Source organism: Cygnus olor, chromosome 2 (genome assembly GCF_009769625.2).
Source record: "Cygnus olor isolate bCygOlo1 chromosome 2, bCygOlo1.pri.v2, whole genome shotgun sequence".
Classification (NCBI taxonomy): domain Eukaryota; kingdom Metazoa; phylum Chordata; class Aves; order Anseriformes; family Anatidae; genus Cygnus; species Cygnus olor.
Window position 1 is genome coordinate 67,055,097 of NC_049170.1, and position 26,624 is coordinate 67,081,720.

Genomic DNA, 26,624 nt, shown 5'->3' on the forward strand with positions numbered 1-26,624 from the left:
TGACGCCGAGCTCTCAACCCCGGAGCTGACCCTGAGCCCCCGACCCCCGGAACAGACCTTGGACCCAGAACTGACCCCGAGACCCCTGACCCCACCCAGGAGCTTACCCCGAGCCACGGACCTGAGCCCTGGACCACGGAGCTGACCCGGACTCCAAGCCCCAACCCTCAACCCTGGAACCCCCACCCCAGAGCTGACCCTGAGGCCCAACCCTGGAGCTGACCCTGAGCCCCAACCCCGAGCCCTGACCCCGAGCCCCAACCCCGAGCCCTGACCCCGAGCCCCAACCCAGAGCCCTGACCCCAGAGCTAATCCCCCAACTAACCCTGGACCCAAACTACGGAACCAACTTCCTAGCCCCGAACCCTCGATCCAGGACCCAATTGTTGGCTGGGATTCTTGGTAATAAGAGGCATGGAGTGAATATACTATTTTTCCTGTTTTTTTCTTTATCGAAGTGAACTGTTAACTGTTATCCAATATCACACACACACAAAAAAAAGCGAAGCAAAACAAAAAAAGCACAAAAAATACCATACATGCATATGCCAATCCCTCTGAAAAGAAGCAAACAAAACAGTGATCTCCATGGTACTAGAAACTGGAGTTTCTTATTTCAGTTTACCTGCCAACAACTTCTAGTATTTTTGCATACTCTTCACTTGGAAGTTTTAAAGCTTACCTCCATGTACTTACATTGTAAAAGAGATCTTCAACCTACAGAGAAGATGATCACAAATAAACATTTAAGAAGTCTCCTCTCACTATATAATTAAGATAATTTTAGAATATATACTACAAAATTTTCTGAGAACATTTTAGTTTCTGAAGAATCATCATTTGATTTTTTTCCTTACCTGCTTCGGTTTACCTAACAAACTTAAACTCTAGAGAAATACATGGCTTTAAATATTTTGGTACATCACTTTTTTTTTTTTTTTTGAAAAAACTCCACCACCTCTACATGTACTCACTTTTCAGTGAAAATTATATTCCTTCCATTGCCAATAACAATGGATTCCCTGATTAGATTGTTATAATGAACCACAAATAAACTTTAAAACAGCTGTTGCAATCAGGGCTATTAATGCTATTAAAATAGCAGCTTAAGTTGTTCATTTTCACTATTTATTGAAATGATATGCAAGTTATTTTTCTTTTTCTATAGTGAGAAAGGAAAGTTTACTCTTTATGTTATTCTGTATAAACACAAATGTAAATCTACGGCTGATTCACACGCAAAGCCTGGAGGGCGCATATTCCCACTACAAGGCAAGCACACACCTGCAGACTCTTTGGCCAGGGTGGCTTCCACTTCCCACCCTAAACCTTGCAACACACATGCTGCTTCCCATTTTGAATTCCCTGCTTTTCTTTATTGTAGCCTTCTGTCTCATCCTGATCACATGCTAACATCTGCAGTCCCGTCATCTCACAACAAGACCAACTGAAAATCTGGCTATACCACTCCTCAACTTTCCACTCTTTTTTGTGTAATATGTCCCACTTCTTCCCTTGCAATGCAACACATACCAATAGGTGGTGCAAATATAAAGACCAGGGAACAGCAGGATAACATACAAAAAAACCTTACCGTGATCTGTGTCCCTTGGTTTCCAGCACAGGGTTTTGGAGGGGCTTTAATTTTTCCATCACTGTAAGAAGCTGTAGGCAGAAAATAAAAATAAGTTGTCAGACAGTTGCCAGGAATGGGGGGAAGAAGACAGAAACCACATCATCACCACACATCTCCCAGCAAAGAACTTGGGTTGCTGCAAATTGGCTGCAGCTTCTCCCTTTCTGCTAGCAGAAAACTGACTGTATTGACCTTAGGGCCCATCAGGGTCATGGGAGAGTGGGAGTAACAGCAGAGAACATGTAGTAGATAACAGAATACACATTTTGAAATTTTACTACTGAGACTGATCCTGTAACTGTAGGATTATTATATTGTAATACTAGGATGATTGTAGCTTTCTTTAATAATTAGACCTGCATTTATAATAATTCTTCCACTAGACTTCACACTTCAGTTATACTAATAATAAATTCTTGACTTTATACATAAGATGTGTTTCCTTTTGGGCCAATAACAGGATTTTGATGATGAAAGATTTCTGAATCGTTTAGTTCTTTCTGAAATTCCACATCTGCATGACTTCCTAAGGACATACTGCTTTTGACCTCTTACGTACCCTACATAATTAATAAGGGAGAGACCATCATCACACAGTCTTTTGAAAAAAAAACAAGATGTAAACCTTTTTCCTTCTTTTTCTTAGAAATAGTTGAGATGCTAATGAGCTTATTTTTGCTTATGTTTAGAGCTCAGGTCTTCAGAAGGATATTCAAAACCCTTTTTGGATAGGACCAGGAAACACAAAAAGTTTCTGTGTTCAGAGACATGAAATTTGCAAGACGTGCTGACTGTGTACATACATCATTTTATCCTGAAATGTGAAAGATAAAAGTTAACCCTACAGTAGCTGCTGAAGTGGAACTCCTTTTAAGATTTCCCCCACGCACTTTTAAACTATACTGTTTAGGTAAAGCCTACCTTTACAGTCTGCAATAAAAATCATTCAAACTAGGTTTTCTCATATTCTGGGCCCTGTTTGTAACTGTCCTAGGAACAAAGTATTCATTCAGTATCCCCACTCCCACCAATATGAGCACTGAAAAGAAAATGAAACATCTGTTTGTTATTATCTACAGCAGAAGTTACTTGGATCATAACTAGCATACCTGTATGCACACTTTGCATCAGCTGTTTTAGTTGTTGCCCATGTTACAGTAACATGACTGACGCTAGCCAATGCCTAGAGAAAGAAAAAGCATCTTTGTAAACCTTGCTCTACGCGTCACTGATAGCTGAAGGAGTGTACAAGCTTCAAAGAGCACCACAAAATTCTCATATACCACCTGCAAATAATTAATAAAAGTCCCTGTAAAAAAGTCACTGGGGTCAGTAAAGCTTTAATGACTTTCTGTACCTATAAAACCAATCTTTATCCAGGACCTTCTTTTGGCTTTAAGTACTGTATTTAGCAAAATGTCTGTCATCAATGATTTACCATCCAGTCAAATCTTCCATTGCCTTTCACCTATATGTTCCTGAAGCAAAAATTGAGAAGACAGGTCTTGTTTTACTTAAATAACTCCTTACTCCAGAAAGCAAAAAGAATATTGTAGTGGGTTTAACGTGACAAAGTTTTGGTAGCAGGGGGCCATAGGGGTGGCTTCTGTGAGAAGAATCTAGAAGCTGCCCTGTGTTAGGTAAGGGCCCTGCTGCTAACCAGAGCCGAGCCAATAAGCGATAGTGTTTGTGCCTCCGTGAGAGCATATTTAAGACAGGGGAAAAAAAAAAAAAAAAAAAAACACTCTGCCATACAGCAGCTGGAAGAGTGAGAGGACTGAGAATCAGCCTTGCAGGCACCAAGGTCAGTGAAGAAGGAGGGGGAGAGGTGCTCCAGGCGCCGGAGCACAAGTCCCCTGTGGCCTGTGGTGAGGACCATGGTGAAGCAGGCTGTCCCCCTGCAACCAATGGAGTACCACAGTGGAGCACCACAGTGGAGCAGGGTTCCATGCTGCAGCCCATGGAGGAGACCACAGTGGAGCAGGTGGACCTGCACTGAAGGAGGCTGTGGCCTGTGGAAGACCCCTGCCTGAGCAGATTCTGGGCCAGACCTGTAGCCCTTGGAGAGGAGCCCATGCAGGAGCAGGTGACCTGGCAGGAGCTGCTGCCCGTGGGGGACCCAGGTTGGAGCAGTTTGCTCCTGAGGGATGGACCCTGTGGTACAGACTCATATCTGTAGCAGTTCTTGAAGAGCTGCTGCCTGCGGGAAGCCCACACCAGATCAGTTCGGCAAGGACTGCATCCCGTGGGAGGGACCCCATGACACAGGGGAAGAGAGTGACCAAGAAGGAGCGGTGGAGACAAAGCGCTATAGACTGACCATTAACCTCCATTCCCCTTCGCTGCTTGGGGGGGGGGGGGGGGGGGGGGGGAAGAGAGTGGTTGGGGGGAAGGCATTTTCTTTCCTTTGTTTCTCACTTCTCTAGCTTGTTAGTAATAGGCAATAAATCTTACTATCTCCCTATGCTGAGTCTGTTTCACCTGTCACGATGATTACCATGTGATCTCCCTGTCCTTATCTCAACCCTTGAGCCCTTGGCATCGTATTTTCTCCCCCTTCCTCTTTGATGAGGGGGAGTGAGAGAGCAGCCATGGTAGAACTCGGTTGCCCACCTGAGTAAAACCACCACAGATATACACCTCTCACTAGGAATCCATCTATTCTTAAAAGACAAAGAAATATATTTTGAACTACACTCACAAGGCAGCCTCTTAGAAATCAGAACCTTCTGTACAGAGTTTTGAGAATGAGCAATTATGTAAACTCTGCACTACAGAAGGACAACAATAAACAATAAATAATTTCAAAACCTTGCTGAAGAGCTTACCTCACCCCTCAAGCCATACGTAGAAATACTAGACAAGTCTTCAAATTATTGTAGTTTATTCGTAGTAAATCTCTCACATACAATGTTGAGATCTTCTATGTAACAGAGATAAGAAAATAATAATAGCTACTTTCTGTTTCCACTCTTTTCAAGATCAGAAACGTTTATAAACTGACATAAGCATCAGCACAGAGCTATTGATACTCACTCTGATACCACAGCCGTTATCTTGGACCAGGATGACCTTCATACCATCTTCTCTAACTACTACCTGGATACTTGTAGATTTAGCATTGTTGTGGTTTAGCCCGGCTGGCAGCTAAACACCACACAGCCATTCGCTCACCCAACCCCCTCCCTCTCTGGGATGGGGGAGAGAAACAGGAAAGTGAAGCCTGTGAGTTGAGATACAGACAGTTTATTGAGTCAGGAAAAATAATAATAATAATAATAATAATGTGTACGAAATAAGCGATGCACAATGCAATTGCTCACCACCCGCTGACCGATGCCCAGCCTACCCCCAAGCAGCCAGCCCCCCCCATCCCGGCTAGCCACCCCTATGTATTGTTCAGCATGACGTCAGATGGTATGGAATACCCCTTTGGCCACTCTGGGTCAGCTGTCCTGGGTCTGTCCCCTCCCAGCTCCTGCTGCAGCCCTAGTCTGCTCACTGGCAGGACAGAGCGAGAAGCTGAAAAGTCCCTGGCTTGGTGTAAGCACTGCTCTGCAAAAATTAAAACATCAGCATGTTATCAGCGCTCTTCTCATCCTAATCCAAAACATAGCACCCTACCAGCTACTAGGAGGAAAATTAACTCTGTCTTAACTGAAACCAGGACAAGCATCCAAGCCGTGGAAAGCAAGAAAGCATAGAACAGAACAGCTATTCTAGAGAATAAGTAATAACTATACGAAACTGGAATTTTAAATTGTTCTTATATAACTGATAAATGTTTCTACTCTAGTTTTCTGTCACATTGGAACTTCTGTTTCAAACAAGTATTTACCACCTTCTTTGTTTTTCTTCTAGCAGCAAAGTAAATGATTCTAATTCACTATTCACAATTCAGACACGCTTTCAGAAAGTCCAGAGAGCAAGGAGGGTGCCTAGGCCCGGAACAATCCCTTCTCCCCCCACTCCCGGGGCGCACTGCACTCAGCTGCTGCCCTCCACAGGCCTGGCTCACTCAGCTCGCCACAGAGCCCAGGCTGCAGCTCGAACCCAGATGGGCCTCCCCTTCAGAGCGACCGCATGGCGCCCTCGCACCCCCAACCCCGCAGCTCGCCTCACCAGTTCTCTATCATCTCTTTGATAGCATTCGCCGGTCTCTGGATGACCTCGCCGGCCGCGATGCGGTTCACCAGAGTTTCATCCAGCCTCCGGATCACGCCGGCCATCGCCGCCGCGACAGGAGCGGGGCCCAGCCCGCTACGAGGCCAGAGGGGCCGGGAGGCGAGAGTGGCGATGAGGAGAGAAAATGGCGGCTGCCTCAGGGGCTTGGGACGGTGGAGGGACACAGCCACGCGCCCCCGCCCGTTCGCGCCAAGCGGAGGCGCGCCCCGCAATTGGGTGAGGCAAGTATCCATCACTCGGCCGCCCTCCCGCCCCGCGGAGGGGGCTGGACCGCGCGGCGATTGGCAGAGGGCTGGGGGCCGGCCTCGTTGTGACGGGGTGGCGAGGGGGGAGGTCCGTCTTCCCCTGTCTTCATGTCTGGATCATCATTAATTGTAACATGCTAACAGCAATCAGTAAAACAGTTTTCACTTTACAGAAAGAAAAAGAAGTCAAAAAAACATCCAGAGGAGTATACTGAGACCAGTCCCCCCTGCTCCTGACACCCGGTGATATGGTTGGCATAACCAATGCCATTTCATGAAGCACGCAGCTGCTATCTGCCATCAGGCTGATCGCAAATCACCCCTTCCACCTCTCTGCACGATTTTTGAAAGCACATGTGCCCACCAGCACTGTGAAAACCCTGGGCATGGAGTCCCTAAGATATGGTGACACCCATTACGAAGCAAGGGAGCAAAGCAGCATTTGAGATACTGCCTGTCAAACCCAGCAGCTGTTAGTGTGACTTAGGTCAGAATTGCTGCTGAGCAGCAAAACCTGTGACCCCCATGGCCAGGGGCACCGCCAACATCATCTTGTTTTCTCCGAGGATTGAGTAACTCATGTAATTTTACATGTATTCTGAATCTAGATCATGATTATTAAGAATTTGACCCAACTTGCAGAGTGTCTAGGTGATCAAAAATCTTAGGTAATAAAAAAGCCATGCTGATTGCTAAAAAATCTATCTAATAATGCAGCTCTAATTATAACTGCAACTAAGTGGCATCCACATTCTACTCAGTATCCCTAAAGAACCTGCTTTAATTCTTTTAGTCCCCATAGCACAGGTGACAGTACACCATCACAGGTGTCACTTCAAACAAGGGGTTTTACAAGGTACCACATGCCTTGGCTAAAGGCATGAAGAAGGTGCAGTTCCTGCAAGAAACATGTGAAGCGTGAAGCAAAGCCATTTTTTCTGAGTGTTGAGGGTAAAGTGTGTGAAACATGGATTGGCTATGTCTTTTTATAAGGTGCCTTGCCTTGCAAGGAGGCCAGTAGTCCTGGGAATGGGATGGAAATATCTGGAGAGAGTCAACAGACTCCAAGACTGAATTTGAGCCAGATTCAGAAAGTAGGAAGGTGGTAGAAGCCCAAGCCCTCACAGAAATGCAGGAGCAGAAGGAGTTGGCAGGCAGCGGGGTGCATATCACACGCACCTGTATCCCAAAAGAGTTAAAGGTGAGAAGGAAACAGATGTGGAATGACCTTGGGCAAGCCAGTGTCCCACAGTCAGATGGGATCACAACATCAGAACTGTTTCACCAATGGCAAAAGTTAGTGCCTACGAAAAAAAAAATAATAATAATAATAATAATAATAATTCCCCTCCATCCCACCTCAAGGCAAGGCACTACTTGGCAAGTGCCAAAACAGCAGAAAGGAAGGTCTGGCGGTTCCTCCCAAATTATCTACACTGTAGCCTCTTACCACTGGGGGGACCAACACCTCTGTGTTCCTTCAACTACAAAGTGTCAGTCTGGAGGGATTTTACCTGTGTTAGCTCTGGTGGATACTACTGGAGCGGAAGTTACTGTATTACATAGAGATATTAATGGTAAAGAAGCAACACCACAGAGCACAGAAATTCCCGCCCTCTCCTCCCCCCCCCCCCCCAAGCTAAGATTACTTTATCAGTAGGAAATACCACCCCATTTACCACAATGGTGTTAATTGCAGCAGTTAAAGAATATATTTTGGGTATTGATGTGTTAGCAAGATGAATTGTTGAAACAGTAAATGGTCACTTCTGCTTCGGGACATTGCAAGTGGGATTTACTATTCAGTCTACAACTGCTTTGTGTGAATTCCCGAAGTGGGATCCAGTTGTGCTGCCCGCACCTGCCAAGGTGGCAACCGTAAAAGAGCATTGCATTCTGAGGGGCAGAAGGAAATTGCTCAGACCATTCAGGCACTTCAACAAGTAGGAATCATTAAAGAAACCATAACTGCTTTTAATAATCCTAGTTGGCCTGCTTGAAAGCCAGGCAGCACTTGGAGAATGAGTGTAGATTGTAGAGAGCTGACCAAAGTCACACTCGCACTTGTAGTTACAGTACCAGACATGGTTACCCTCAGAAAAAAATACCAAAAATTCACAGCCCTGGAAGGTGATGCTCTGGTTCCAGGAATTATGTTATAGCAAACAGGTGTACAGGCATCTAGTCACTGGGCCTTGAATAGCCGGCATATGGATTACATTGGCCCCCCATCCATCAAGGGGGTGGAGACGTGTATTCACTGCTGTGGACTCAGTGTCAAAGTTGTTCGCTAAACCCACCAAATATGCCAATCAACATAGCACAACTGAAGCACTAGAACAACTCATCAATACGGACCTCCTCACCAAATACGTGACCAAGGAACACACTTCAGTGGACACAATGTCCTAGATAGGGCTCAATGGCTAGGTAGAGATTGGATTTTCCAATTTGCCTACCATCCCCAAGCTGATGGCTTGATTGAAAGAATAAATGGGACGCTGAAGCAACAATTAAAAAAATTAATCAGCACTAAAACTTTATAACATTTGAGTTTTCATCTAACTAGATCTTTTTATTTATTTGTTTGTTTTTATTATTTCTCTATTGTTAAATGACCAGTATGTCCATAATCAGACGTGCAATGATTGTATCACAACACCTACAGTACAAAACACAGTGAGGACTGAAATTCTTCCAGATGGTGTCTCTCTGAAAATACTAACCACAGTGAAAATGGAACTGTTTACACCAACAGATTGAATGGTGGGATTGCAACCTATTAATCTAGATGTGAAAATTCATATAACAACCCCTGAGAATGCATTATGGCTCTGTACTCCACCTTCTCCCCTTATTCTATGTCCTCTGTTCAAAGAGGAGTTCAAGAAGTATTTGGACAATGCTCTCAGAGATAGGGTTTGATATTTGAGTGCTCCTGGTTGGAGCCAGGAGTTGGACTCAATGATCCTTGCCGGTCTATTCCAACTCAGGAGATTCTGTGATTCTGTGATTCTATGATGTGTTGTTGAGCTACTACAGATACTGCCAGAAAGCGACTTTATCTATAGAGTAGACAGGGAGAGTATAACACTAACTAATAGTAGCAATGATAAGAAGTAGTAGAATGGTACTAAATAAAAACCAGTTTACATGACATTCCAGTGAAGCTTCAACCTGTTTAAGAGAGAAACAACAAACAAAATAAAAAGCAACACAAATACTAGAAAGACAAGAACACATGCAGCATGGGAAGCATCTCAGATGAAAGAAGCTCCATTTTGGGTAAAAATCAGGCCTATTTTGTACCACTGAGACATAACAGGGCGTAGGACAGCACCACTTCGGGTAACCAAGAGATGATGTTCATTTCTACCATGCTCCTGGGACACCCAGTAGCTGAGGATATTCCCGATATTCTTTAAACAACACAATATATAAAGAGATATTGAGGGGAGCAGGTGCCCGATGGAGCACAACAGTCATATCAATTCCCTAAATACTGCCATCAGGGTGTGTTCATCACAGATGCTCAAGGCCAGGCTGGATGGGGCCTAGGCCAACCTGATCTAGTGGGTGGCATCCCTGCCTATGGCAGGGGGGTTGGCATTAGATGATCTTTAAGGTCCCTTCCAACCCAAGCCGTTGTTGGAGGCATGTAGCTAGCATTTTTGGAGGCCTGTAGCTAGCAGTGTCCCCCAGGGGTCAGTACTGGGTCCAGGCTTATTCAACTTATTCCTCAGCTACCTGGATGATGGAATGGAGTGCACCCTCAGCAAGTTTGCTGAGGACTCAAAGCTCGGAGGAGTGGCTGATACCCCAGAGGGCTGTGCTGCCATTCAGAGGGACCTCGACAGGCTGGAGGGTTGGGACGAGAGGAACCTCATGAAGTTCAACAAGGGCAAGTGCAGGGTCCTGCACCTCAGAAGGAATAACCCCAAGTGCCACCACAGGCTGGGGGCTGACATGCTGGAGAGCAGCTCTGCAGAGAGGGACCTAGGAGTCCTGGTGGACAGCAGGCTGCCCACGAGTCACCAGTGTGCCCTTGTGACCAAGAAGGCCAGTGGTATCCTGGGCTGCATTCAGAAGAGTGTTGCCAGCAGGTCAAGGGAGGTGATCTTACCCCTCTACTCAGCCCTGGTGAGGCCACGCCTGGAGTCTTGTGTCCAGTCCCCGGTACAAGAGGGACATAGAACTACTGGAGCAAGTTCAGAGGAGGGCTATGAAGATGATGAGAGGACTGGAGCACCTGTCGTACGAGGACAGGTTGAGAGAACTAGGCCTGTTTAGCCTGGAAAAGAGAAGACTGAGGGGAGTCCTCATTAATGTGTATAAATATCTGAGGGGAGGGTGTCGAGAGGGTGGAGCCGGTCTCTTTTCAGTTGTGCCAAGCGACAGGACAAGAGGCAATAGGCAAAAACTGAAGCATAGGAGGTTCTGGCTGAATATGAGAGGGCACTTCTTTACTGTGAGGGTGGCAGAGCATTGGCACAGGTTGCCTAGAGAGGTTGTGGAGTCTCCTTCTCCGGAGATATTCAAAACCCTCCTGGATGCCATCCTGCACAATGTGCTCTAGGTGATCCTGCTCGGCAGGGGTGTTGGACTAGATGGTCTTCAGAGGTCCCTTCCAACCTCAGCCATTCTGTGATTCTGTGGTTCTGTGATGATTCTATGATGACACCATCACTTCAGGTAACCAAGAGATGCTGTTTGTTTCTACCATCCTGCTTGGATAGCCAATAACTGATGATGTTCCTGATACTTTTTAAACTACTCTCAATTTCTCATGCACGGTTGCACTTTCTTGGGCCAATTTCTTCATGCCCAGGCTCCTTTTCACTTTCCCAGGTGATAAGTTGTTCCTCAGATTCTTGTTGTGCCCTACTCGATGGTCTCTTCAGGACGTCTCCAGTGCTCAGGTGCCCAGCTGCAAGACAAGGACGTCCCTGACTCCCAGGCACAGTTCCCAGGCTGAAGGCCAAGCTCCAAGACTGGACCCCAGCCTGGTGGACATTGCTCCTGTCAGCGTGGAGCAGCCATTTCACATCAGCATCTTCTCAAAGCAGTCATGTTAATTCCCTAAGTGCTGCCATCAGGGGCACCCCAAGAGCCGTGTGATGTCACCACAGAGTCACTGTCACCCTATGGCCTCACAAAAGGCAGCTGGCCATAAGTGCCCTGAGCATCCAGCCTGTGTTGACTCCGGCTGGTGTCAACCAGCCACTCGAGAGGCACTTGAGAGGTTGAAGTCCCACTGCTGGAATGCGAGAGTTGGAGGTGTTACCGGTGGAATGTGAAAACTTGAGGTCATTCTGGCGGCCTGTGAAAACTTGAGGTCATTCTGGCGGCCTGTGAGACGTCAAAGTTTTTCTTGTGGCAAGACAGACATTGAGGTCCTTCAGGTTGCAGGCAAGGCATCCAGGTCCTTCTGCTAGAAGTCAAGACGTTGACATCCTTCTGCTGGAACACGAGACGTCGGTGTCCTTCTCGGGGCACATGAGATGCTGAGGTCCCTCTGGTTGCAGGCAAGGCATTGAGGTCCTTCTGGTGGTGTGCAAGTCGTTGAGGTGCTGCTGGTGGGCCACGAGTCTTTGAGGTTCTGCTGTTGACCCGCAAGGGAGGTGCTGAGGACCAGAGATGCTTGATACCCATTTGATATTAGAGCAGTGTCCTGTAGAAGACAATCACCTCCATGCCAGGACAGAGGCGGACACCATGAGCCAGCCACACCAGGAGATGCTAGCAGAGGCACCCAGAGAAGAGACCTGCACCATCTGCTTGACCCTGCCGGCTGACGCAGCTCGCATGGACCCCTGCAGGTACTCCTTCTGCATGGAGTGCATCCAGCCATGGGCCACCCACAGAGCCACCTGCCCACTTTGCCACCAGCCCATCATTGCCATCGTAAGGCTGGTGCCACCTGCCTGGCATGACACCTCGGCCTGCCAGCCCCAGGGAAGGTTCCAGTGCAATGCGGAGCTAGGGCAGTGGCAGCAGCAGCGGTGGTGGAGCCCCTCCAGCTACCGGTCCTGCAGCATTTCACCCAGGCGCAGGGAGCGCAGCCCCTCCACGCCATGACAGCTTGTCCGCAGCTTCTCATTGCACTGGGAGCAGGACGGGCGCAGACGGCCCCGGTCCCCCCTGAACACCAGTGCCGGGGACACATTGTAGCTGTGCAGGGCGCAGCAGGAGGAGCCGGGGGCTGGCAACCATGCAGGCCGCCAGGCCGGGCCCTGCATCTGAGTGGGAGGCCGGGCCTCACCTGGGGCCAGGCTGGTGGTGGCAGCCACAATTATTGTTTCAATAAATTATTGTATTATTTTTCAAAGCCTCTGCCTGCAGTCATTGGTGTGGCGTCGTGTGGAGGAGGCTGAACACAGCCCACTCCCACCCCACAAATTGGTTTGGGGATGTTGGCTGCAGCTGGGAGAGGACAGAAGGATGGGGAATGGCTGTGGGGAGTGGGTGCCCGAGGGAGACTTGGGAATTGGAAGTCATTTTGGGAGTGGAAAATCATCATGGGAATGGGAAACCGGATGAGGGGAGCAGCCATAAAGGTGACCGTGCTGTCACAGGAAAAAGGCTGACAGAAAAAGTCTCTTAAACCTGGGACAGAAGCAGATGCCAGCTGGCCTGAGAAGTGCCAGCCTGGGAGCCATACCACAGGGTGCAGTCCTTCCTACCATTCTTCTTTTCAGTCCCTCCTGCACATGCCTTACTTTCTTTGGTGGTTCTTGGGTGTCCTTCTTGCTCTTCCCTGATGAAGTACCCTAACCCATTTTATCCATATATGGTCACATTTAACCACAGACAACTTAAGGGTATGTTCTCTTGCCTACTTTCCTTTGTTTCTTCTGGAAGTAGCATTTGTCCTTGATCAAAGGAGGCCTAAATTACATGTTGAACATAATTATTATTATTTTTTTGTACTACATAAATAATTCTTGATGTAAGGGATGCTCAATTAAACACAGACAATACCTCTTCTTTTCCAAAGGTAAGTTGTTCCACTATACTTTTACAGAAATGCCACCAGTGTTATAAATTGGTTCTTGTAGAAATCATTCCCAACACATCGTGGGTAAGGTAGATCGAATTTCAATTTATTTGAGCAATTCAGCAAGCAGCGATAAGTAAAACAGCGCTGGGCGGCCGGGGGGTCTCCTGCTCCGCCAACGGCGCACCCCTAAGCCTGCCTGAGTCTCGATTTATAGCCTAGTAGTTCCGGGTTTAGTAGCACATCCTGGTGTCTTCTATGACTGCGCGGCCTGTTGCTAGGGGGTCTTCATCAGTCCTCTGGTGGTCGTGGGGATGAAGATCGTCGTCTTCCTCTGCGTTGGGGTCATGTCTTTGCTGCGGTATGTGTGTTCCCATGCAAGGAGGAATGCCATTTTGCCCTTATTTGGAGCTGGTTTCTATTGCAATTGTTAACTTAACAGGAAGTTCCCATACTTGTTTTTTTCCTTCAACAGGATATTGGGGGTATAAGCAGTCAACCGTTGAAACCCCCCTATCAGCAACATTTAATGAACAAACAAGGCTTTACCCATTACAACCAGTGTGCACAGAAGTGCCAGCCTTGGCCAGCAGTAGGTCCTTTTTGGCACTGTCTGGAACTGGCCCTTGTCTGATAAGGTCTTTTCCTACCAGATGATTCTATGTTTCTGTGATGAGCAGGGCAGGTAGCAAAAGGTTAACGGGCACAGTGAGAGAGTGAGCCCCTGTGTGAGACAGGAAACAAGATAAAGGATGATGATTCCTGGGTCTTAGCTACCACAATTGCATGTTAATGACTCAAAGATAAGGGAACAAAAGACTCTATGCATAGATAATGGAATCAGCAAGAACTGGCTTGGCTGCTGAAGTCTGTCAAAGACAGGAAAGGCCAGAAGATAAGCAGCAAGGAAGACTTCTGGCCTTCAACAAAAGACCACCAGAATATGCCAGAGGACCGACCGACCACCCAACGACTCCAGTATGCATACAAATAGAGACGAAACCTACGTTAATGATTCTTCGGAGACCTGATGAACATACAAGAGACTTACGGGAAATGGAATGAATATGTATTTGTCCCACTAATATAAGCACACCGCCAGTAACCGTTGGTGTGCAAGTTAGGTGGAGCTTGCGTCTGGTGTGTGTGCACAGCGCCAAATAAACACACCAGCTTTATAACTATTCCGAGGTTATAGAGTCTGTTTTCCACAAGTCATGTGCACTGACCTCTTTGCTTTTATTAAGCAAATTGAAACCAAATAATCTAGGTTTCATTTTGAATAATTCAGGGAGATTTGGCCAGTGTATATTCATGCCAGGGCTCAGAACTGGTGTCAGGGCAACAAAAGTGGTAAAGTATTAACAAAAACTACCTCTTGGAATCTTAATATTTTTGAAGGTTCCAAAAAAGAGAGCAAGAATGTTAAGAAATTTGAGATGACAAATATTAGTTTCTTAGGAACACAAGAAACTTAAGCTTTGCCATAGTCACTATAGAAATGTAGTTAGCATTTCACTTGGAGACATAGAAGCTCAAAAAAAAAAAATCTTACCAAATTCTTTCTCACTGCTGAGAAGAGGTTTTCCAAGTGCCAATAAATACTATTGTGGGAATAAAAATGTTGTTTTTGCAGAGTTACATTGTTTAAAGGTAAGGAATGGGGTATTGAGATATGCTTGCAGTGATGAGAAAACTTAGCAGGCGACCTTGTAAAATGCAGACAACCAGACTCCTTAGAACAATTAGGTGAAAATCACGGTGTCAAGTCAGATAAGTGAAGAAACATTACCACTTCAAACAGTAAAAAAGTCAAAAGAAATTTGAAATTTAACAGGCCGGCAACTGAAGGCCATGCATTGTCTGTGAAGCATCGGATAGGTTGTGAACCGGGATTACCCAGTCAATGGGGAAACAGGGGAGGGTCCCGATCATCGAGAAATAAAATATATAAACCTTACTGTGTGACTAGTAGGCGTGCTCCTGCTTGTGGGTTGCCCACCATTGCAATCGCGAATAAATTACTATTTCACTGAGATCCTCGCCTGAGCCTATGTTATTGGCTATAGAGTGTTTCTCACAGTATGGACTTTAAATTCTTTTATTTTTAAACTAAAATGTTTTTGTCTTTTTTTTTTTTTTTAAATGAGAAGATATCTCTAGTGCTGAATCTGCTAAATTTAATCCACTATATTGTATACCATTTTTAAATCTTGTCTAGCAGCATATAGCTAGTATTCCAACTCAAACATATTAAGAAGCAGTTTTTAACTTGTAATTTGATAGTGACTCATTCAATATCATCATTGCTTTATCTGGCTTAAGCAATTAAAATGGAGTATTAAGAAACAGTAAATATGGTTTAAGAAAGAAATGGAACATGGAATTATAGCATAGGAGAAACAAGTATACCTGGTTGGCACAATACTGTATTCTCCTTTACAAAACAAGATCCCCAAACTGCACACTGTAACATGAGGCAAGGCTACAAGAAGGCAGACACCTGCTACACTGGAGAAAGGACTGACGATTGCAGTATTAAAACAAAAAAAATGATGCCAATTATTACTTTCCTGGGGTCAAAAATAGCTGGGTACGCTAGTGTGCTATAAGCAGTTGATTTTTCTCTGTCAGCAAAACTGTTCTCTTGTCTGAAACCTGCTGAGGGATACTTGTGGATCTGCTGGAGCTACAGCTTGATGAAATCAAGTGAAAGGTTAAAATTATTAGGATTTTAGGCCGCAGCCTAAGCAGAATAGAAAGTTATAACATGAAGATTCTTCCCATTTGCCCTTAAAGAATTTTCATTGATGGGAATGTAAATGAGAGTTGGTATCTTTTAGCTTTCCTATAGTTTTTATTGCCAAGCAGCAGCTATGTTTATGACAGTTTCTTAAAACTGTCTCCAGTTAGCTAGAAAGAGATAACTGAAAGAATGCAAACCAAATAACCTTGGTTCACAGCCCTCTCTGTTTCTTTTCAACTTGCCTTGTGTCCTGGTTTCAGTTAGGACAGAGTTAATTTTCCTCCTAGTAGCTGGTAGGGTGCTATGTTTTGGATTAGGATGAGAAGAGCGCTGATAACATGCTGATGTTTTAATTTTTGCAGAGCAGTGCTTACACCAAGCCAGGGACTTTTCAGCTTCTCGCTCTGTCCTGCCAGTGAGCAGGCTAGGGCTGCAGCAGGAGCTGGGAGGGGACAGACCCAGGACAGCTGACCCAGAGTGGCCAAAGGGGTATTCCATACCATCTGACGTCATGCTGAACAATACATAGGGGTGGCTAGCCGGGATGGGGGGGGCTGGCTGCTCGGGGGTAGGCTGGGCATCGGTCAGCGGATGGTGAGCAATTGCATTGTGCATCACTTATTTCGTACACATTATTATTATTATTATTTTTTTTTTTTTCCTGTCTTAATAAACTGTCTGTATCTCAACTCACAGGCTTCACTTTCCCGTTTCTCTCCCCCATCCCAGAGAGGGAGAGGGGAGGGTGAGCAAACGGCTGTGTGGTGTTTAGCTGCCAGCCGGGTTAAACCACAACACCTTGACAAGCATTCAGCACGTCCAGACAGTTCTTTTAACTCTTATCATAGCTGAATACAGACACATTGGTCTTCCAGGGAATTTCATGCAGCTTTGGAATACAGGCTAAAATATTAACACAAAATTTGTGCTACAATATATCGGTATCAGAAAGCTAGACAAGCAATAGCCCTGTAGCTACTGATGACTTGTCAGTAGCTCCATTAGACCTTGAAAATGTATTACTAAACCTATTTGCAGAGAAGGATTTATTGCAAGTTAATGCAGTATGGGTGACCCGTTCGGTGATAAACTGGAGCTGATTGATACGGCGGTGCACTAAGGGTTAAGAAGAAGTTGCTAGGCTCGGACGGGCCTATAGAGGGCTACGAGTGATCAAAAGGAATGCACCAATCAGAAGTCTGTAACTATGTTTGCCAGCCGCATGCAGCGCGTGTAGCCGGCTCAGAAAAGCTATATAATATCTGGCACTGGAACAATAAAGGGTCTCCATTTCTCGACTATCTTGGAGTCCGTGTCCTCATTCCCTTCAATGCAGTGCCTACCTAAAAAAACAACCAAACAAAAAAAAAATACACCCTAAGACAGAAAAAAGCATCAGACTCGTGTTCCAGCTAAATCAAATGATCACGTGTATGAAAACAAGACAGTTACTGTTGCTAACCTGACACAGGATCCCTTGTTAAGCTGCAGTAATTACATTCTGAGTCAGTATCTCACTGTTCAGAGCTAGGTAAAAATGTGATTATACAAGTAGAAGAGTTGCTCAAGACTATGTGTGTCACGTGCCTTTATACATAGCCCCAAGCATCTACATACTGCAGGAGGTGGTTTTGCTGGAAAATGTTACCCCAGTTAAGATTTCATCCCTAGTTTATAGTGCATTTTTGTGAGTTCTGAGAGAGAGCAGGTTTTGGAAGCTAATTATGAGAAAACAGCTTTGAAGTCATGATGCTGTGCATTTATCTCCCTTCATCATAGCCTATGTGTGCAGTTCTGTCAGAAGAGGAATTATTATTACATCCACCTTATAGGGCCCAAGAGCACACAGATGAGCAGGACCCAAGGTCCTACAGGACGTTCTTGATTGAATCTGGAATCAAAGTTCATTCTTTTTATCAGTATGTTAGCCATAATATTGCTATCTAGAATGTGAGCATTTGCTTAAATGGACCTTAAATATCTAGAGTTGCATTTCCTTGAAAAAATAATAATAATAATAAAAATTTAATCTGCTGTAGAAGCTGCAGACAGACCAATCAATGTGCAACAAGGCATTAATGTTAGTCCAATTGCAATGCTACTACTGTTCATAGACCAGATTCATGCAGGAAAGTCTCAGTAGTACAGGTAAAATAGTTACGCAGCAAAATTTTCCTGGTACCTGCCCTCTTTCTCTGGCATCATGCTCCCTCTTCCAGTGTCCCTCTGGGTCCCCATGTGGTGAGCCCCAGCCTTGCTCCAGCAGAGAGGCTGCAGAAGGTGTCACCCACACAACAGCATCCCAGATTCTTCCCTGAGAGGAATCTGATGATGCTCTTGAAGGTCCTTTCTTCTTTGGTCTTAGGGACTGTTTGGTTTATTTTTGTAATTTCTCTTAATGTGATCCGTGTATGTGAACTTTCCTTTCACTGGTTCTCCATTATTCAGTCTTCTGTTTTTTCTTTTGTAACTAAACTGGTTCAACAAGATTATATACCTGTAATGACCACTGTGACTTCTGTTTATTGACTGGGACTCCTGGTGCTATGCCATGTTTTGACTCCCTTATCTCCGATTTTGTTCCAGGATAACAGATAATGCAATCAACAACAAAAAATATAGCTACACGTTGTCAATATAAACTAAACTAAATCTGACCTGACCACTAGACAATTGCTATCACTGCTAAAATAAGGCAAAATCAACTTAGGCCAACGTAACACAGAAAAGTGCTGAGAGACTGTACTACCAGGCTGGTGCAAACCCTGCAGCCTTTTACTTATAATGGCAAAAATCAAGTTCATTTGGCTGCAGGTAGGTCCTGATTCTTAGGGAGGGCTGTGCCATAGGCAAGTAGTTCTGTGGCTGTCCTTTGCCAACTGATCAGAACATTACTGCATGGAATAGCTGAGGTGGGAAGGGACCTCTGGAGGTCACCTGGTCCAATCCCCCTGCTCAAGAAGGGCCACCTACAGCAGGTTGCCCAGGACCATGTCCAGGTGGCTTCTGAAGATCTCCCAGGACGGAGACTCTAAGGAGTCCCTTAATCTACTCTGTGATCCTTTGCTGGACTCTCTCCAGTATGCTCGTGTCTGTCTTGTACTGGGGAGCCCAGAACTGGACCCAGCACTCCAGGTATGGCCTCACCAGAGCTGAGCAGAAGGGGAGGATCACCTCCCTCGGCCTGCTGGCAACACTCCTAATGTGGCTCAGGATAACATCAGCTTTCTTTGCAGCAAGAGCACATTGCTGTCTTGTGTTCAACTTGGTGTCCACCAGGACCCCCAGGTCCTTTTCTGCAAAGCTGCTTTCCAGCTGGTTATCTCTTCTTTTCATTTGGCATTAAAGACTGTCACAAGCAGAATGCTTATGCAAATTAATCACACGTTGATATGGAGGCAGCATTTTCCATATTCCCGAAATGGTGTAAAGAATGAATTTATGAGACTAAACTTATGCCAACCAACTTTTCTCCCCCCCTTATAGCAACTGCATAATTCCACAGCATTTAGATTTTCCCAAGTTGTTGCTCATGATGATGCTAGTTTTTCTATCTGATATTCTGTCTTAGTTTCTTCCTTCATTTTTGTATCTTATTTTCTGTGTGACACATTGGCTATGCATTTTGTGGAATATAAAAGTTACCCAGTCTTTATAAAACATTTGATGAGCTCTTGGTGCTTAAGTTCTGTATGATGGCATACTATTACTGCTGTATGTATTCCACCACTGTTGGTTTGTTTGTTTTAATTTTATTTTTCTTCTGGATTTAGTACAATCTGCAAGATCGGTTCTTTTGGCAGTCTCAGTTAGGATAAGTTAAAGATGAACTTAGAAGTACTCTATTAGCTGTATAGAATTATTATAAATCAATTAATGTAAATTGAAGAATTAAAATACATTAAATTATACACAGTTGTACTTATTGCAGGACTGGATTGCAGGGCAAAATAATTGTTTTGTACTATTTTCTTTTGCAGAAAATATTAGGGGTGTTTTAAACTGATTTTGAATATGACTACTAGATAATGAAAAACTCCCGATTTGATTTTGCTCTTTAACCTAAATACCTTCCAAGAATGGACAAGATAACTATGCTGAAGTTTCAATAACTCAATAATATACTATAGTATATGAACTAACTCTTGGGGGACATCTGAGTCCTGGGTCAAGAGCTCTCTAATCACCTCTAGAAGTCAACACCACATTCCTGAGCTTTCTAAGGTAAAATTAATTAAAAAAAAAATCAAAATGTGTTATTTTTAGAAGGAAGAGCAACAGGAGATATACTGTACTCTCTCATCTTCAGTTAGTGAACTGCATGCTCTAAAATTTAGAAGTCACATTTTAGTAATTATGTTCCTGTATTCAAACTACCAGGAAGGGCCCAGAGAATGTTTTTTGCCTCTGTTTTCAAGGTATTTCATTCTCTGTGATGGAAATCAAAAATAGCAACAGCATCATGGACCTCAATCAGCTGAGAACACATGCGGGATTTTTGATGCATCAAAGTTTACACCACTGCAGTGACTATGCTGACATTTGTATTTGAATAAATTTGACTCATGGTTTTCATGTGTTTTGCCCATGGTGCTGCACTTTGCTTTGACTTGATGGGTTGCAAGAGGCAGTGTTAATGGGCAGAGCAAGGAGAGGAAAAAAAGAGGAAGGAGGGGAAATCATGAGAGGTAAAAAGAGGCTTTTATATTATGGACGGCAAATGAGCTGCTGAAGGTCTGCTGAAGGTTTTCACTGAAGGTTTTCACTTTTGAGTTTCACTTCTGCAGAGAGATCTTGCTCCAAATGACCAAAAAAAAAAAACAAAAGTAAATAACTGCATGCACACGTAGAGGGGAGAGAGGTCTTATGCTGCAGACGTGGCTATTGTTCAGAGGAGCACAGTGAGCAAGACACCTAAAGAGTTGTGGAAAACTTGCATCACATTCTGCAGAGATTTATGGGGCTTTTAGATAATAACACCCTCACTGTGTAACTCAGAACTTGTTGCCTGCTTGTGCTATGGTTAAATAGGTTTATAAGCCTGGGAGAATGAAAAATGCTGTGGAAAACTTGGTGATACATTTGAATATGTAGTACTCAGGCATTAAATTGAAGTGATCCACATACTTTTCAAGGTAATCAGAGTATATCTGACTGTATTCCTCTATTAGTATGACAATAAATGTGTAAGTAATATATGCCTTTTTGCAGAATAAGGTTCTTCACTTGATGAACTAAAATGGACACAAAAGCTTTTCATCACTTCCTTCTTCAACTTAATGTAGCAGACATTTGGTGGAGGGGAGGTATGTGCATGAGACAGGGATGGCTACATCTGTTATTAAGCAGTAAGGAAGAGCAATCCTGCCAGCAACTACAGATCCAGGCAAAGGTCTAGGTACCAACTGAAGAAGCAATATGGCAGCTGGAGGAAAGAGCCTGCATGGATGGAGCTGAAACAGGGGCCTGGTGGCTGGATGTTCACTGTTCTACAGCAGTGGCCATGCCAGCTGCACTGTGCCCCTGGGAGAGAGTGGGTCACACCAGCTCTGTGGGAAGGTGCGGGAGGATGGGGAGCAGAAAGTGTCCTTTTCCGGCCATGGTTGGTATCTCAGTGTCATGAGCTGCTTTCGGGAGACTGAATTGTGTAAGTGAAGAAGAGGAATTTGGAAAAACTGTTTGCTCGTCTGCACCCGTGATGGCAGCGCCTGCTGTTGGCAGCAAAAACAAATACATGCTGCTTAAAACTTGGCATGTTTTCATTATAAAAACAAACACAGAAATTCCTGCCAATCTCTTCTGGTGTGCAGCTAGGAGTGTACTGGTGCTGAGACCTAACTCGGAATAGATTTGAGCTAGTCGTCCTGCTTAGCCTGCACACGTTCCTGACTGGTTTCCTGAGGCACAAACATCTCCTGGTGTCCGGGCATCTCCTACTGGGAGCATTCCTCTTCATCTCTGTCACCTAGGCTATTATGTGTTCCTCATGAAGGAAGGCTCAATGCTTCTCTCTCTTGATAAGACCCTGTACATTCCTCGCTGTCATGGATCACAGAATCAAAGAATCTCCTGAGTTGGAAGGGATCATCGAGTCCAACTCCTGGGTGCACACAAGACCATCTCAAAATCAAAACCTACATCTGAGAGCATTTTCCAAATGCTTCTTGAACTCTGACAAGCTTGTTGCCATGACCACTTCCCTGGGGAGCCTGTCCCAGTGCCCAACCATCCTCTCAGTGAAGAACCTTTTCCTAATATTCAGTCTGAACACGGACAGAAGTGACCGCACTTCACGTAAACACTCTTTACCCTGCTAGGGAGTTCCAGATCATTTAGCAGCCATAAAAGGTGTCCTGTTTTCAGTTAGGACAGAGTTAATTTTCCTCCTAGTAGCTGGTAGGGTGCTATGTTTTGGATTAGAATGAGAAGAGCGCTGATAACATGCTGATGTTTTAATTGTTGTAGAGCAGTGCTTACACCAAGCCAAGGACTTTTCAGCCTCTCTCTGTCCTGCTAGCGAGCAGGCTAGGGCTGCAGCAGGAGCTGGGAGGGGACAGACCCAGGACAGCTGACCCAGAGTGGCCAAAGGGGTATTCCATACCATCTGACGTCATGCTGAACAATATATAGGGGTGGCTAGCCGGGGTGGAGGGGGGGGGGCCGGCTGCTCGGGGATAGGCTGGGCATCGGTCAGCGGGTGGTGAGCAATTGCATTGTGCATCGCTTATTTCGTACACATTATTACTATTAATACTATTATTATTATTATTGTTGTTGTTATTCTTTTCCCTGTCTTAATAAACTGTCTTTATCTCAACTCACAGACTTCACTTTCCCGTTTCTCTCCCCCATCCCGGAGAGGGAGGGGGGAGGGTGAGCGAACGGCTGTGTGGTGTTTGACTGCCAGCCGGGCTAAACCACAACAAAGGAGATTCTCAAAAAAAGGAAAAAAGACAAAACAAACAAAACAAACAAACAAAAAACACCAGAGAAGGAAAGAATATATCTATTAGATAACTATTTGTGTGATACTTAATGAGTTTTATGCTGCAGTGATTTTAATGATGCTATCAATACCCAGGCTAAAGTCCAGCTAAAATACATCCCTAGAGAAGTCTTTCCATGCACAACAGGCATTGGTGTTAGAGATTATATTGCTTTCTTAACAAGATACACAGTTTTTGCTGTCACAGGACTCCAGTCCTAACTCAGGACATGCTGTGCCACAACTGTTTTACATGTATAAAGAATAACCAGGAAATTGCTGTGGGCTGTGGCACACACAAGGAGGAACAAAAAGTCTTGTCGTGCAAAGAGCAACTGTGTGTGGATCATAGACAACTGCTTACGCAGTAACATAAACCAAGAGGTCTTGGTGCCTTAGTACACTTTCAGACTGTTTGCAAGGGTTAGGGTTAGGGTTAGGGCCGTTAGGGTTAGGATTTAGGGCTAGGGTTAGGGTTTAGGATTAGGGTTAGCACCATTAGGGTTAGGGCTAGGGTTAGGGTTAGGGCTAGGGTTAGGGTTAGGGTTAGGGTTAGGTTTATGGGTAGGGTTAGGGTTAGGGTTAGGTTTATGGGTAGGGTTAGGGTTAAGGTTAGGGTTATTTTTAGGGTTAGGGTTAGGGTTAGGGTTAGGGTTAGGGTTAAGGTTAGGGTTAGGGTTAAGGTTAGGGTTATTTTTAGGGTTAGGGTTAGGGTTAGGGTTAGGGTTAGGGTTAGGGTTAGGGTTAGGTTTAGGGTTTGGGCTAGGGCTAGTGTTAGGGTTAGGTTTATGGCTAGGGTTCTGTTTATGTGTAGGGTTAGGGTTAGGGTTAGGGTTACGTTTAGGTTTAGGGTTAGGGTTAGGGTTCGATTTAGGTTTAGGGTTACGTTTAGGTTTAGGGTTAGGGTTAGGGTTAGGGTTAGGGTTAGGGTTAGGTTTAGTGCCGTTAGGGTTAGGGTTTGGGTTAGGGTTAGGACCGTTAAGGTTAGGATTAGGGTTAGGGTTAAGTTCAGGGTTTAGAGCCATTAGGGTTAGGGTTTAGAGCCATTACGGTTAGGGCAGTGCCGTTAGGGTTTGCGTTAGCGTTAGGGCCATTATTGTTAGGGTAGGGTTTAGGGCCATTACGGTTATGGTTAGGGTTGTGGTTAGTGTTTGGCTTAGGCTTAGGCTTAGGCTTAGGCTTCGTGATAATGACACAGGTTATGTTAACCATTCAGGGCTTTCTGAAATGGAGTAGCAGAGGAAAAGGCTAGGAAAATAACAGGTAAGAAACATTAGACAGCATTGATGTGAAGAGGTTTTTCAGCATTAGGCCAACTAGAAACAAAGCAATTAAATATATTGTTTTTGCCGTTGTCTGTGTTGCATTTTCCTTTATTGATTATGTGCATAAGATTCCATTAAAAGTTCTTTTAACGCTATTACTCTGAAGTACCTGATTTCTCTGGGACAAGTTTCTTGACCTCAGAAATAAAATAGGGTATGCACAAGTTCATCAGGAGTCAGTTTGGAGATATTCTATGGAGATATTCTATGTCAGTTTGGAGATATTCTTTTAAATTTGAACAAGCATCCCAAGCATCCTGAAATAGTCCCACCAATCGAAGTTGCAGCATGGATATCTTCAGGAAACTGCACCTACACTGCAAACCTTTGCCCTCATAGTTGCAATAACCAGAGACATCATTTATGACCAGTGTCCTTTCACTGACAGAAGCCTCTAGTGTGGGGCACTAGAAAAACACCAGGAAAAGCAACCGTTTCTGTGGATGTGGGTGGGATGGGGAAAAACAGGGGATCCTCATGGGACCGGCTGGGCAGGGACGTCCCCAGCCAGTGTCCATAATTGGCATCCCCAGTGCCCTGACATGTGGTCTAATTTGCTGGTCTGCAGGAGGATGAAACGCATTCAGACCAGGAACAATATCAATTTACCAGCTGAGGTTGTACCAGTGGCAGGTGCATGTTGCCACTACAGCGAGTGCAGTGCTTGCTGCTGGGAGCTCAATCCAGGTGCAGATCTTTGGCAAGATGCAATAACGTTTACCCCAGGCGTGGCACGGTGCTCTCAGGAGCCAGGAGATGCCCTCAGGAAAGCAAGTACTGTGGGAGTCAGCACAAGCTCCTTCAAGCTCAGGCTCGGAGGGCTTGTGCTGAGGCCCATCCCTTCCATGCAATGCACGCACCTCCGTTGTAAGATCTGCTGTGTCAAGGGTGATTTGTGGAGTGATCCGCTACTCACTGTCCCAAAAGAAATGACAAAATAAATGTTTTCCCTTGGAAATGTCCCCACACTGATGCTTCTCTACAGCTGCAACAGAAGGGGTGTAGAAGCTGGGTAGAAAAAGCTTTACACATCATTACACACTGCCTTGCAGTACTTCATGAGCACCTCCACCCAGAGTGCTCTTTTCTGTGATGAAGCACCTGTATCATGCCATATGCCTAATAGCATCCATGCCCAAGTGCCTGCACACTCAGATATGCAAAATTGCCTCCCAAAATAGGACCACACTCTCTAGTTTTTATTCCTTCCATGCTTATGCAGAATCAGGAAATGCCATAATTTTGACTCAGACGCTTGTTGGCAACGTGTGTACATGGCAGGGACACAGCTTTGGGAAGTTACTTTGCTCTGCACAGAAGGAAAACACCCCAGTGCACACAGGAAAAAGCTTACAAGCTGCCAAGTTTAGTTTCTACAGCTGAGTTTAAAAACCCAAGTTTCGATTTCTGTCTTGTGACGGGGTTGACAAAACACGCCCATGGCGGGCAAGCAGACGTCACCACGGCTGTTTGTTGTGATAGCGTTTCAGCCAGAGACCCTTCCGAGCTGAAAAGCAGGGTTTCTGTCTTTCTGCAGCAGAACTAGGGGGGTCTGGTCCTCTGTGCTTTCTGAAGCAAAATGTCCCCTTGATAACAACCGGAGGGAGTTTGGGAGTTAAGGGAAACGCCGGCTGCTTTGGTGCCCATCAGTCAGTTGTCTCTCCCAACATTTGTATTCCTTTGACTCACGCAAGCGCCTTTGCCTGGGCAAAAACTGCAAAATCCTACCCGTGGGTTTGATGTTAGGTCAGTCAGTAAGCAATGCTGGGGAGCATGCAGTTTTTCCACCCCATAGCCATGTAGCTCTGAAACAGCAACTGCGGCTGTAGTGTTATTTAAGGAGTGGCTTATTTTGATGCATTCAGCTTGGGGCACAGGGAATGCCTGTGCTGAGGGTAGCGTTAGGCCTGCTCTCCAGCCACTGGATGGGTAACTTCTGTGAAAATGGAGATGTACATGAGAAATTTGTGTGCAAGTTGTGACACTTGCTGTTACACAGGAAAGTGAATTATTGACTGATCTCTGGTGAGGCTGCACCTTGAGTACTGTGCTCAGTACCCTCTCCCCCCCCACACACACCGACAAGATTTGGGTTGTGCGGAGATGAGAATACAAGTGGTGTGAGGAGCAGCTGGGGGCCCTGGGGCTGTTCAGCCTGGAGAGGAAGAGGCTGAAGGCAGAGCTCCCCACCCTCCATCGCTGCCTGACAGGAGGCCGCACCCAGCAGCAGCGTGTCGCTCTCCTTGCTCAGGTGACAAGCGACAGGACGCGAGGTGACAGCCCCGGGCTGCACCAGGGGGGTTTGGGTTGGGTGTCAGGAAGGATTTCCTCACAGTGTGCGGCCAGGCCTTGGAATGGGCTGCAGAAGGGGTGGCTGCAGAGGGGGGGCTGCAGAGGGGGGGGCTGCAGAGGGGGAGGCTGGGCCCCGCTCGGCCAGCACCGGGTGACGCGGGCGGGGCGGGGCCGTGGGCGGAGCCGTTGCGTTTAGAAGGGGGCGGTGGCGCG

At 45.5% G+C, this 26,624-nt stretch overlaps 2 long non-coding RNA genes across 2 annotated transcripts; both read left to right on the forward strand.

Annotated features, from left to right (window-relative positions):
- Positions 1 to 5,313: 5,313 nt before the first annotated feature.
- On the forward strand, positions 5,314 to 26,561 carry LOC121064842. The gene is made up of 3 exons (XR_005816722.1): positions 5,314 to 5,552; positions 26,302 to 26,489; positions 26,531 to 26,561. It is a non-coding gene; the product is annotated as an uncharacterized LOC121064842 (long non-coding RNA).
- Positions 7,900 to 17,093, forward strand: LOC121064843. The gene is made up of 3 exons (XR_005816723.1): positions 7,900 to 7,911; positions 8,858 to 8,859; positions 16,938 to 17,093. It is a non-coding gene; the product is annotated as an uncharacterized LOC121064843 (long non-coding RNA).
- Positions 26,562 to 26,624: the final 63 nt, after the last annotated feature.